This window comes from Papilio polytes, unplaced genomic scaffold (assembly GCF_000836215.1).
Source record: "Papilio polytes unplaced genomic scaffold, Ppol_1.0 DF824225.1, whole genome shotgun sequence".
Taxonomy (NCBI): domain Eukaryota; kingdom Metazoa; phylum Arthropoda; class Insecta; order Lepidoptera; family Papilionidae; genus Papilio; species Papilio polytes.
Window position 1 is genome coordinate 1,509,900 of NW_013524979.1, and position 11,511 is coordinate 1,521,410.

The following is an 11,511-nucleotide window of genomic DNA, read 5'->3' on the forward strand; positions in this document are numbered from 1 at the left end:
GAGTTATGCCGTAACACACATAAAAAAAAAAATAAAAAAAAAATATACCGACGAATTGAATACCTCCTTCTTTTGGGAAGTCGGTCAAAAACTCCATACTAACGAACTGTGAACGCAATCAAAGTTAGAAATTATACAACGCTGAATACGTTCTAGGAGAGGTTTTAAATATATGTTACCGAACAATAGTGAATATTGGTATTTTGTAGTCGTCCTGGTATTATAACTATGTCAGTATTTTTAAAATGTACGAGATTTTTCCATTTAACCGGTAACTATGAATGACATGAGTCTGCCTTTATTCGTCTTTTGATACGTACACGTGGAAATAAACATTAAATTAATGTTACCTTAATGGTGTTGATTAAAGATATATATACTTTGTAATATTTTACATACATAAATAATATGAACTTATTTGAAGTATTGCTAGCAACTAGCTTCTGCTTACAATAACCATTCATTTGTTTTTATTTAATTAAAAAGAATTATGTGTTTCTGTAATTTCGAAAAAAGAACAAAAGTTTCTTTGTTATTTTGTTTGAGCCATTTTTCTTTTCTCTTAACAAGCGTTGGCATGATCTGTGAATAATTAATGGCTTCGACCGGACGGGCAATGCATATTCATACAAAGCCAGCAGAAATACAGATGATGTTAGGCGTTCTCTGTTATTGCTGGAAATATTGCACATTGAACACCACATTCATCATTGCGTAATTTATTTTTTGAACTTTATGGTTATAGCAAACTTTCTATTACATGTACATGTTTTATACATAGCACAATAAATTGAAATATGTTCAAATAAATATACAAACGTTTGAAGTTGAGTTAGAATACTCTGAAGTTATAAATAGTTGAGAATATGATCAACGGTAACGCCTGTAAAAAATAAATAGCAAATATGTAGATTTAAAAATTAGTAGATAGATCCAGAAGAGTAAATTTTCATCACGTATTTTACGAATTTCCGTTCAAACATTTATTACAAAGTAAGTTTATAACAAAATAAAATTCTTCTAACAATAGAAAACACTGTTTATTATTAATTTAATATTAAGTTCAGTCGTGTCGGATACAAACTTAAAGTAACAATTATAACTTCCCTCGTTACTTGTTTCGCGTTGTTAAAAGAGACATGATCCGTGAATAACAAATATACTGAATTGCTATTTACATTCATAAGGGAACTAAGTAAAATAGCTTTGATAAAAATGTTTTTTCTTTAGATTGCTGATTGTTTTATGAGATTTATTTTTTACGCCTGAACATAAATCTATACTAATATAATAAAGCGTAAACACACATTTTTTTGTTGCCCAAGATGTCAGCAATTACAGCATGTTTTTGAATAATTCTTTATTTATTTAAAAAGCCCTACACTTAGGTCACGCTTTAGGCTATATATTTTCACGTCGTTAAACTTGGGGTATATATTTTGGATACAAACCCTAATGTGGGAAAGAGACCATAAGTTGTTGCTAACATCAAGGAAGCAAGGTCGCCATGGTTTGACATCATGTCATGTCATTTTGACATTTGCAGTTGATAATTTGACAAATGTGAACAATAAAATGAAATTTTTATAATTTCATGCGATTGAAGTCGCATGGGAACAGCAGGTAATTATATAGTCAAAGCTGTTAAAATAAGAATGTAACTGACAGGCTAACTATATTTTTAATGGAAATTTGTTTTAACAATTGATAAAATAGCACTTAAATTGAGTATTTGAAGGTAAACAGAAACGTAACTAGTTTATTCATTTTGCTTTGAGATAGACGGTGGGAAGGCCGGGCCTCCGGTGGGGACATTCAGAAAAGAAAATTCTATTTCAGCGAGATAAAACGTTTTTACTATTTTAAAGCGGATTTTCATAGACTTGGATTCTTCTTTTAGTTTGACTGTAGGATAATTTAAGTGCTTTTGCTTTAGACTTGATTACCCAAATGAAAAGGAAGTTTCACAAGTTTATATGTGTGTGAATTTGTCAGGAAATTACATTGTAACGTCCTAGGGCCTAAAAGACTATCGATATTGACGAAAAATTCTAAAAATAATGAATAAATCAAAGTTTCAATCTCATTTGAAATTTTTTTACGCCTTATGCTTTATTCTTTCATGTTTTCTAGTATTTTACATGTATATTTGCATAGATTATTTCAAAAGGAGTCAAAGTTAATTACTATTTAGTTTGTTTTAAGTCGTGTTACACGAGTATGGTAGAAATCAATACTAATAATATCAGAACGCAATCTGAAACGTTCGCCAATTACTCGAATCCGCCGCTGCAGTATAATCCAATCAATGCTGCCGATACAAACCTACATACAGCCTAAAGCCTAGCTAGTTACGTAAGTCGAAGTTGCGCGTATTGACTAATACACTCAAGAGCATTGAAACCGGGACATTTAAATAGACTATTTATTTATGTAATTATTAGTCAACGAAATTTAGTGATTTATAAATAGTTTTTTTTATTATTTAAGTGTGTTATATTGTCTATTATTCACTGTTTGTTTTATTAAGCTGCCATTCTTCTTCCGAGATTTTAAGGTTTTCAAGTGACCCGGATTCAATGGTTTTGAGTGTAGATGCAATAATCTAATGATCTATTTGTATGGGTAACTATTATATTGAGATATATTTTATCTATACGAGGTACACTGTTAAACGGTTCTCGATAAAATTTGACATATATGTAGATAGTCTGGAAGAACACATAGGCTTTTTTATAATATAGGGTGGCAAACGAGCAAGCGGCCACCTGACTCCACCGAAATGGAAAGCGATCGCTGCCCATAAACATCCGCGATTGCAGATGCGTTGCTTACCCTTAATTGATGGATGAGACGCACATAAAGAGGACATTTCCCTTTCCTATGTGTCTCCTCCACCGTCAAATCCACTTTTCCTTCCCATCCTTTCCTCTCAAGAAAAGGGTAGAAAGGGAGAGGGACTTAATTCAGGCCTCCGGCATCACACTCATCAGACGAAACGCGGAATTGCTTCCAATTCACGCCTGTTTTTTGTGTGGTTGTGGTATTACGCCGGACGAGCCGACCCATTCGTGCGAAGATGTTAAAGCGGGCTCTTTCACCGTAGTTATTTTGGAAGAACACATAGGCTATTTACTTTAGTTATTAGTATATTATAAGCAATTTTGAATTCATCGCCGTTTAAATTCTTTGTTAACCCTCTGAATATCAATTTCACCGGCTCATCTCGATTACAATAAAAAAACATTGTATAGACTTTTATACAAACAAAGGGTTATTTTGGTCTGTTAAAATACAAAGCGTTCCTACCAATCAGTTTCGAGGATTATCAAAATGTTTATAGTATACGGACTAGTTCTGGAATAATCGCACGGGATATATTTGCCTTTTCAATTTTGAAATACTCTCATCCTGGAGATTTTATTGTAGCAAAATGATATAAAAGGGAGCAATGACTTTTTAAAACTAGCTGTTCCCGTGCGACTTCATCCGCATGAAATTATGAAAATTTTATTTTATTGTTTAAATGTCAAAATGACATGATATGATGACAATCTTGCCTCCTTGATGTTGGCAGCAACTTATGGTCTCTTTCCCACATTAGGGTTTTTATCCAAAATATTAATCCCTAAGTTTAATGGCGTGAAAATATATAGCCTAAAGCGTGACGTAAGTGTAGGGCTTTTTATTAAAAAGAGAATTATTCAAAAATATGCTATAATTGCGGACATCTTAGGCAACAAAGCAGTGTGTGTTTACGCGTTATCGTAATAGTATAGATAAAATGTAATTATTTGTTTCAATTCCTTGTTTGATTTATTTACAGCTTTGTATAAGAATTAAAAATACTAAAGCAAGTGGTTAGAAAATATTAAAAAGGCAAGAGTACATTTATAGCGCACCCCTATCAATGGGGTGTGAAACGTACTGCTTTGGGGCTGTTATCGGGAGTTTACGCCTTGTAAACTTCGCATCATACGCTCAGATACACCGTGTTTATACGCTAGTGACGTCAACTTATCTCTATTGAAACATCCTGATAACAAAATTCTGTTTAAAATTTAACCCAAAGTATTATTTGAATACCGTGTTTATATTTTACCACAAAGACTTATTTAAAAATGTATTTTAAAAATATTTCTACAAAGTAGGGGCAGGTGTGTGGCAAAAAATGGTCGTATGTACCATTCCCGCGTGCATCTTTTTACCAGCTATCTTCCAGTCAAAGTCCCGTTCAAATCGGTCCACTCGTTCCAGAGATAGCGGTCCGGTCGCCATTTTGACAGCGCAGAATTAAAAAAATAGCCTAAAACTTGCCCGTCTATATCAGCTATCCTTCAGTGAAAGTCCGGTCAAAATCCGCCCAGTCGTTTCGGAGATACCAGGAATATACGCGGCTTGTGGACAGACAGACAAATATTTTTTAAATGCGACATTCGTCGTCAGCAACGCAAATACACCATCTTCTCTTGATATTACAGACACTCCAATTTTATTATATGTATAGATATATTTAGAAATTCGAGTTGTCCTGGATTTTACCTAGTTACAAATTAAATATAATATTATCTTGAGTTTTTACGACACGTCCTTTTTGATGACGCATAAAATGGCAACCGTATGTTATCTGAACTTTTATGTGTTATAAATCTAAAAACGAAATTCACGTTATACTGTTTGACTTTTGTTGGAGAATTTTTTACATTTGTTTCAATGTTAGCTAGGCGCGTGCCAGTAAATGGTGAAGCTGGAATGCCAGCTACTGGCGAAATATGTATTCACAAGCTAGTGGAATGTTCACGAGATCGTACGCGACAAGATCTCGAACCTCTCCCTAACTTATCCGTAGCTGTCACAAAATCACTTAACCGTATTACTTGCATGTAAATGGTCATAGGTTAAAGTGAAAAATACCTTTAAATTATTATTAACAAATTAATATTAGGTTGCTAAAGTCAGTTTCATCTAATTTTCGCCCGCAACTCCGTCCTCGTGGAATTAAAAAAAAAGTGAGTAGCCTATGTGTTCTTCCTTCCTCTACATCATCACCAAATTTTAGGCTACAAACTCTAACAAACATCCATCTATCAATCCATCCATCTAAATTTTCGCATTTATAATAGTAGTATGATCACTTATAATACACTTTTGACATAATATTCGTAAGTGTTCGATGGACCTAAGTTTCAACGTAATAAAACTCAAGTTACGAAGACATAATATTCGCTAACTTCATTTAACCATTCGTAATAAAAATACTTACGAATGGTTAAATGAAGCTAGGAAACTGGCAATTAGTAATCGTAGTTATTTAACCGTGACACTTGTAAATAAATATCTTTATTTTAGCAAAACTATTGTTAAAGATAGATTATAAGTGTGTTTACAGTAGAAGTCATTACTAAAATATTCCTCTCTCAGATTTAAGTACTAAGATGAGCTTTAAAAGCTCACATTCATGCTTTTTACTTAAAACGAAATCCGTCGCACGATAAAACGACACGCGCTGAAACAATTCAAGAGACGTACCATAATTTTTAAAACGTCGTGATACTTTTTGCTGTCAGCAGTGCGTGGGGTTTGCGCTCTTAAAACGTCACATTAAGACGTTGCGATTTCACATAATATGTGTTACTAAACATTTTTAAAACTCTGGCTAATGGTTTAACTTCTATCTTTTATCTTCATCATCATCAGAGACACTACAGCCGCGGGTGGGCCTGGGCCTGGTCCAGTAAATTCCTCCATATCGATCTACCTTGGGCTTTTTGTTTCCAGTCCTTAATGCCGACATTTATAAGGTCTCGTTCGAAATCATCTTGCCATCTTAGTTTCGGCCTCCCGCATGATCAACGTCCCTCTGGTTGACTCTGTAATAGGCGCTTGGGCACGCTGCAGTCATTCATCCTCGCTACATTAGTAGTTTTTTTTAACTTGTTGATTTTATTTACTTCTAGCATTCTATTCCTTAAAGCTCGGTACAAATGAAGCTCTTAGTGTAAAGAGCGACTCAATACTCGACTGACATTAATGTTTTCTATTATATACTACTATTTTATATTCAGAATTAAAACAATCATAAAACATCCCTAATGTAAACGATAAGAATATTCTTGCGGACGAAGTCGCAAATTTCAGCTAGTTAAAAATCAGGGTCGGACTTGCTCTTAACGCGCGAGGGTATAAACCGGGCATAATTAATACCTTCTAGTGGACAATTTGAATATTCATGAAAAACTAAGTATAAAACTAGATTATTAAGTTGCTTTGAAGTGATGCATAAAATAAAATATTACAGCCCCGAAAAAAATTCAACTGTGAAAAATTCACTCCCTTCGTAATCGTATCCTACTAGCTTTTGCCTGCGACCCGTCCGCGTGATATAAAAAACAAAAGCAAGTAGCCTATGTGGTCTTCCAGACCATAGTCTACATCTGTGCCAAATTTCATCGAGATCCATTCAACAGTTTAGGCTACGAACAACATCCATCCATCTATCTAATCTTTCGCATTTATAATATTAGTATGAATTCACACAGTCCTAGTGATGATGATGATACCTACCTTTGAAGCCATCAATATTCAATCTTAACACTTTCTTGTTTACTTTTATTACCCACTTAACATCAAGTCAATAAAAAAAAAATGATACATGTTCGAACAAAATAAACAGGAGAAGGGGAATTTTCAAGCAATAGGCGGTGTAGGCGGTTCGCTGAAGTAGGCGAAATGAAAAGTTAAAAGAAAATAAAAAAGCAAGCTGTTTGCTGCCTTTATTGGAACTCGTAAAAATCGACTTTCCGCAAGACTGGGCTCTTTTGATAATAAACTGTATCGCGTAATGAAAAACAGAAGGTACTAAGATAATGCTGTGTTTTGTTACTTACCGTTTTTGAAAAAAAAAAACCAAATTGATATTATCTATACTATTCAATAATAAAACGTAAATACACACTTTTTTGTTGCCTAAGATGTCAGCAATCACAGTATATTTTGGAATAACTCTTTTTTTAATAAAAAGTCCTACACTTACGTCACCCTTTAGTCTATATATTTTCACGCCATTAAGCTTAGGGGTAAATATTTTGGATGAAAACCTAAATACCAATAAACTAGTGTTTGACATAAATGTGAACGTTTGAATGGATAAACATTTATTAGCAAATATGTCCAAAAATGCTTAACATATATTTCTTTGTGTAGACAATAAATGAATTGCAATGAAGTGTTGGGGAAGGAATTAGCTCCTGTGACACAGGGCAACCTACTACAAGAGCCAAAACTTCTATGAAATGTAAACAAAAGAGATAATAAATCTTACTTCTTACTAATATTATAAATTCGAAAGTTTAGATGGATGGATGGATGAATGTTTGGTAGCGTTTGTAGCCTAAACGGCTGATTGGATCTCCATGAAATTTGGCATAGGTTTAGAGCATAGTCTGGAAGAACACATAGGCTACTTTTTATCCCGGGATAAGTTACGGTTCCCGTGGGATTCATTAATTTAGTTTTTTAATGTATACTCGATCATTCTGCAACGGTTCAACATATCTTATTGAAATTTGGCACAGATGTAAAACAAAGTCTGGAGTATACATGGGATAAGCTTCATCCCCGAGGTGTGAGGTCCGAGTTCCGAGGGATACGTAGCTTTTTTGTTATTTATATAGTTCGTATGTTTTCTAATACCATGCGGACGAAGTCGCGGGCAACAGCTCGTAAATTATAATTATTATTATTACATATCGACAATGTTTGACACAGATGTAGAACAGAACAACAATAACGTGCAAAGTTGAATTTTTTTAGTTAGAAAATCTCTGTTAGTTGCGTTTAGTAGCTAGTATTTCATAATACCATTGAAAAAAAATAGTGATGAAGTACAGTCAACAGTTTATTTTCAGAACAATTTAATTTATAGTGACCCAATTGAAATTGAAAAAAGTTCTTTTGTAGTTTTCGGTTATAAAGCTTTGCAAAGCTCTATAGAGTTGTCCCAGTTTTATTGAACCATTATGGTTACGTACTTATGGATTTATTTAATATTTTTATTTTATTCACTACTAGCTGTCACCCGAGACTCCTTCCGCGGAATTGAAAAAACAAAAGTAAGTAGCCTGTTCTTCTAGACTATCCTCTACATCTATGTCAAATTTCTTAAAGATCCGTTCAGCAGTTTAGGTTATAAACTTTAATAAACATATATCCATCTAAATATTCACATCTTATCTTAGTAATCTTACTAATATTATAAATGCGAAAGTTTAGATGGATGTTTGTTAGAGTTTGTAGCCTAAACGGCTGAAGGGCTCTCGATGAAATTTGCCATGGATGAAGAGGATAGTCTGCAAGAACACATAGGCTACTTGTTTTTATTTTTTTTTATTCAGCGCGGACGGAGTCACGGGCAAAAGCTAGTTTATAACAATAGTAAAATAAGTTAGATTAAATTATTTTAAAACCATTAGTAATATTTTTCACGTACGTCCTTCCTTCAAAAATACCTTGTGTGTTCTAAACGATTTATTTTTATAGAGCGTGGTATAAAGTCTGTTTTTTATATAACAAATTGTTTTATTTAGACAATAATCGATCACAAATAACATGAAAAAAGCTTCCATTTAATTGACGTTAAGGTACAGGGCAAGCAATTTGTAGGATCGTCAATTATTTCTTTTTCAGTGTTCATAATCGCCGGAACGTTTTCATGAATATGCAGACCACGTTCTTTCGGAATAATTATTCGAGAATCAAGCAATCGCTCGGTAAATGTAATAAAATAAAAACAACAGAAATTCTACGAAGATTCACTAAATATGAAGCTCAAGTTATTAGCCTATAACACGGTTTTACATTTTACGTATGTCGAAGTAAAGTAGAAATACGTTTATTACCACATAGAAAAAACACACTAGGCTCCAAAATCTATACTATTATAATAAAGCATAAACACACACTTCTTTGTTGCCTAAGATGTCAGCAATCGCAGCATATTTTTGAATAATTCTTATTTTAATAATAAACCTTACACTTAAGTCACGCTTTAGGCTATATATTTTCACGCCATTAAACTTAGAAGGTAAATATTTTGGATAAAAACCCTAATGTGGAAAACAGACCATAAGTTGCTGCCAAAATTAAGGAAGCGAGATTGTCAAGTTTTGTCATGTCATGTCATTTTGACATTTGCAATTGACAATTTGACATATGTTAACAATAAAATAATTTTATGCTAAAGAAATCGCACGGGAACAGCTAGTACAATATAAAAAGGCGTCAAAAGGAAGCCATAACAACTCACCCTTACTCTCGATTTCAAATGATTTCAATTTAATTTTTAAACTAAACGTATTTAGTACGTATAACTTCAAGCCTATCGGAGGCCCTCCAGGATTAGATTAGTTGGTACCAACACCGGATATATAAATTACTTTTAGCCGTTTTTATTAACAACTAGCTTTTGCCTGCGACTCCGTCTGCGTGAAATAAAAATAATCAAAGGCGAGTAACCTATGTGTTCTTCCAGACTATGTTCTACATCTGTGCCAAATTTCATCCACATCCGTTTAGCCGTTTAGGCTACAAACTCTAATAAACATCCATCCATACATGTAAACTTTCGCATTTATAATATTATACTAGCTGTTGGCCGCGACTTCGTCCGCGTGGTATTAGAAAACATACGAACTATATATAAATAACAAAAAGCTACGTATCCCTCGAGGACCGGACATTTCTATGGGATGAAACTTATCCCATGTATACTATAGACTTTGTTTTATATCTGTGCCAAATTTCAATAAGATATGTTGAACCGTTGCAGTATCATCGAGGAAACATTAAAAAATTAAATTAATGAATCCCACGGAATTGTAACTATTCCCGGAATAAGAAGTAGTCTATGTGTTCTTCCAGACTTAGCTTTAAACCTGTGCCATATTTCATGGGGGTCCATTCAGCCGTTAAGGTTACAAACGCTAATAAACATCCATCCATCCATGTAAACTTTCTCATTTCTAATATTAAGCATAATTTAGTTAAATTATCATATGAAAGTTAATTACTTTAAGGGCAATAATGAAACGAATCTTAAATACTCCTCTTAAGCGTCTAAACTTGTAAAGAATTTGGGGTAAATCGTGACCTTATCGTTAAAGTTACAAATTTAAATGGCGTTTCAGTATTTGGTTGTTAAAATGTTAAATATTGTTTTCAAAAAGAGAAATCCACGTTAAAATATAACATTTGTTACTCTAAAATTATACTAATATTATAAACACGAGAGTTTTGATGGATGGATGGATGTTTGTTAGAGTTTGTAGCCTAAACTGTTGAACAGATTTCGATGAAATTTGGCACAGATGTAGATGTAGTCTTGAAGAACACATAGGATACGCTTTTGTTTTTTAATTTCACGCGGACGGAATCGCGGGCGAATGCTAGCATATAAATCACCGAGAGAGTTGTAAGTCTGTTGCATATTTTAAGAGCACTTTATCCAACATGAAATGTGTATCAACATATGCTTCAAAATATTAAATAATTATTTTAAATCAACGTTAATTTAAGTAGGCTTTTTACTGCCGTTGCAGTTGGAAAATTTCCTTTTTAATTGTTACTCAACCGTGATAGTCAACAGAGTTGAAACTTTTAATTATATGCAAGCGAATTTAATTTAAAAATCCACCGAGTAACTATATAGTTGTGCTTGCACGAAATAATTAGTTTACCTTGTAAAGATACTATTGTAGGGCGTTCTTACGAGGAGTCGCCATTGACTGAATCTGAGTAAGAGACACGGTCTTAAGACGAAGTTGCTATCCTTTTCATTGTTTAAGAGAACGAAAGGGATGGCAAATAGACTTGAACTATAGGTGGTACGTCACTAGTAACATACACGCAACGTAGTGATTGTTGCAATAAAAAAAAAGTAATTAAATAATGCAATGCATAAGAATTTTATGAGATAAAATCTCTACAGATTTTATAATAACATAGCTAAGTTGAGAGTAAGCAGACACTGATAGTTAAGTGCTTAATGTATCCGGAGAGGCATCGCGCAGCTTGAAATTGAAATTGTTTAAGGGTCGTTTTCACTGTGGCGACTCGGCCCTACTGTGTCTATCTTTAGCGATTTCATCTTCTTTTCTCTACGGAGTATTGGCATAGTCTTTATCTACTTGGTTGCCAGTTTTATTTATTTGTCTGTGAATAGGGTCCTTTCAGTTCGCCTACACATCTGTAATTCCTCTTGTAAGTTCAAGAGGGTCGATAGTCCCAGTCTTTCCGCTGCTCGTTTGACCTCTTTCTTATATATTTTTTGTTGACAAAAAATTTTATTGTTCGACTAGCCGTTCCCGTGCGATTTCATCAGCATAAAATTATTTTATTGTTTACAACTGTCAAATTGTCAATTGCAAATGTCAAAATGACATGACATGACAAAACTTGGCAACCTTGCTTCCTTGATGTTCGCAGCAACTTATGGTCTCTTTCCCACATTAGGGT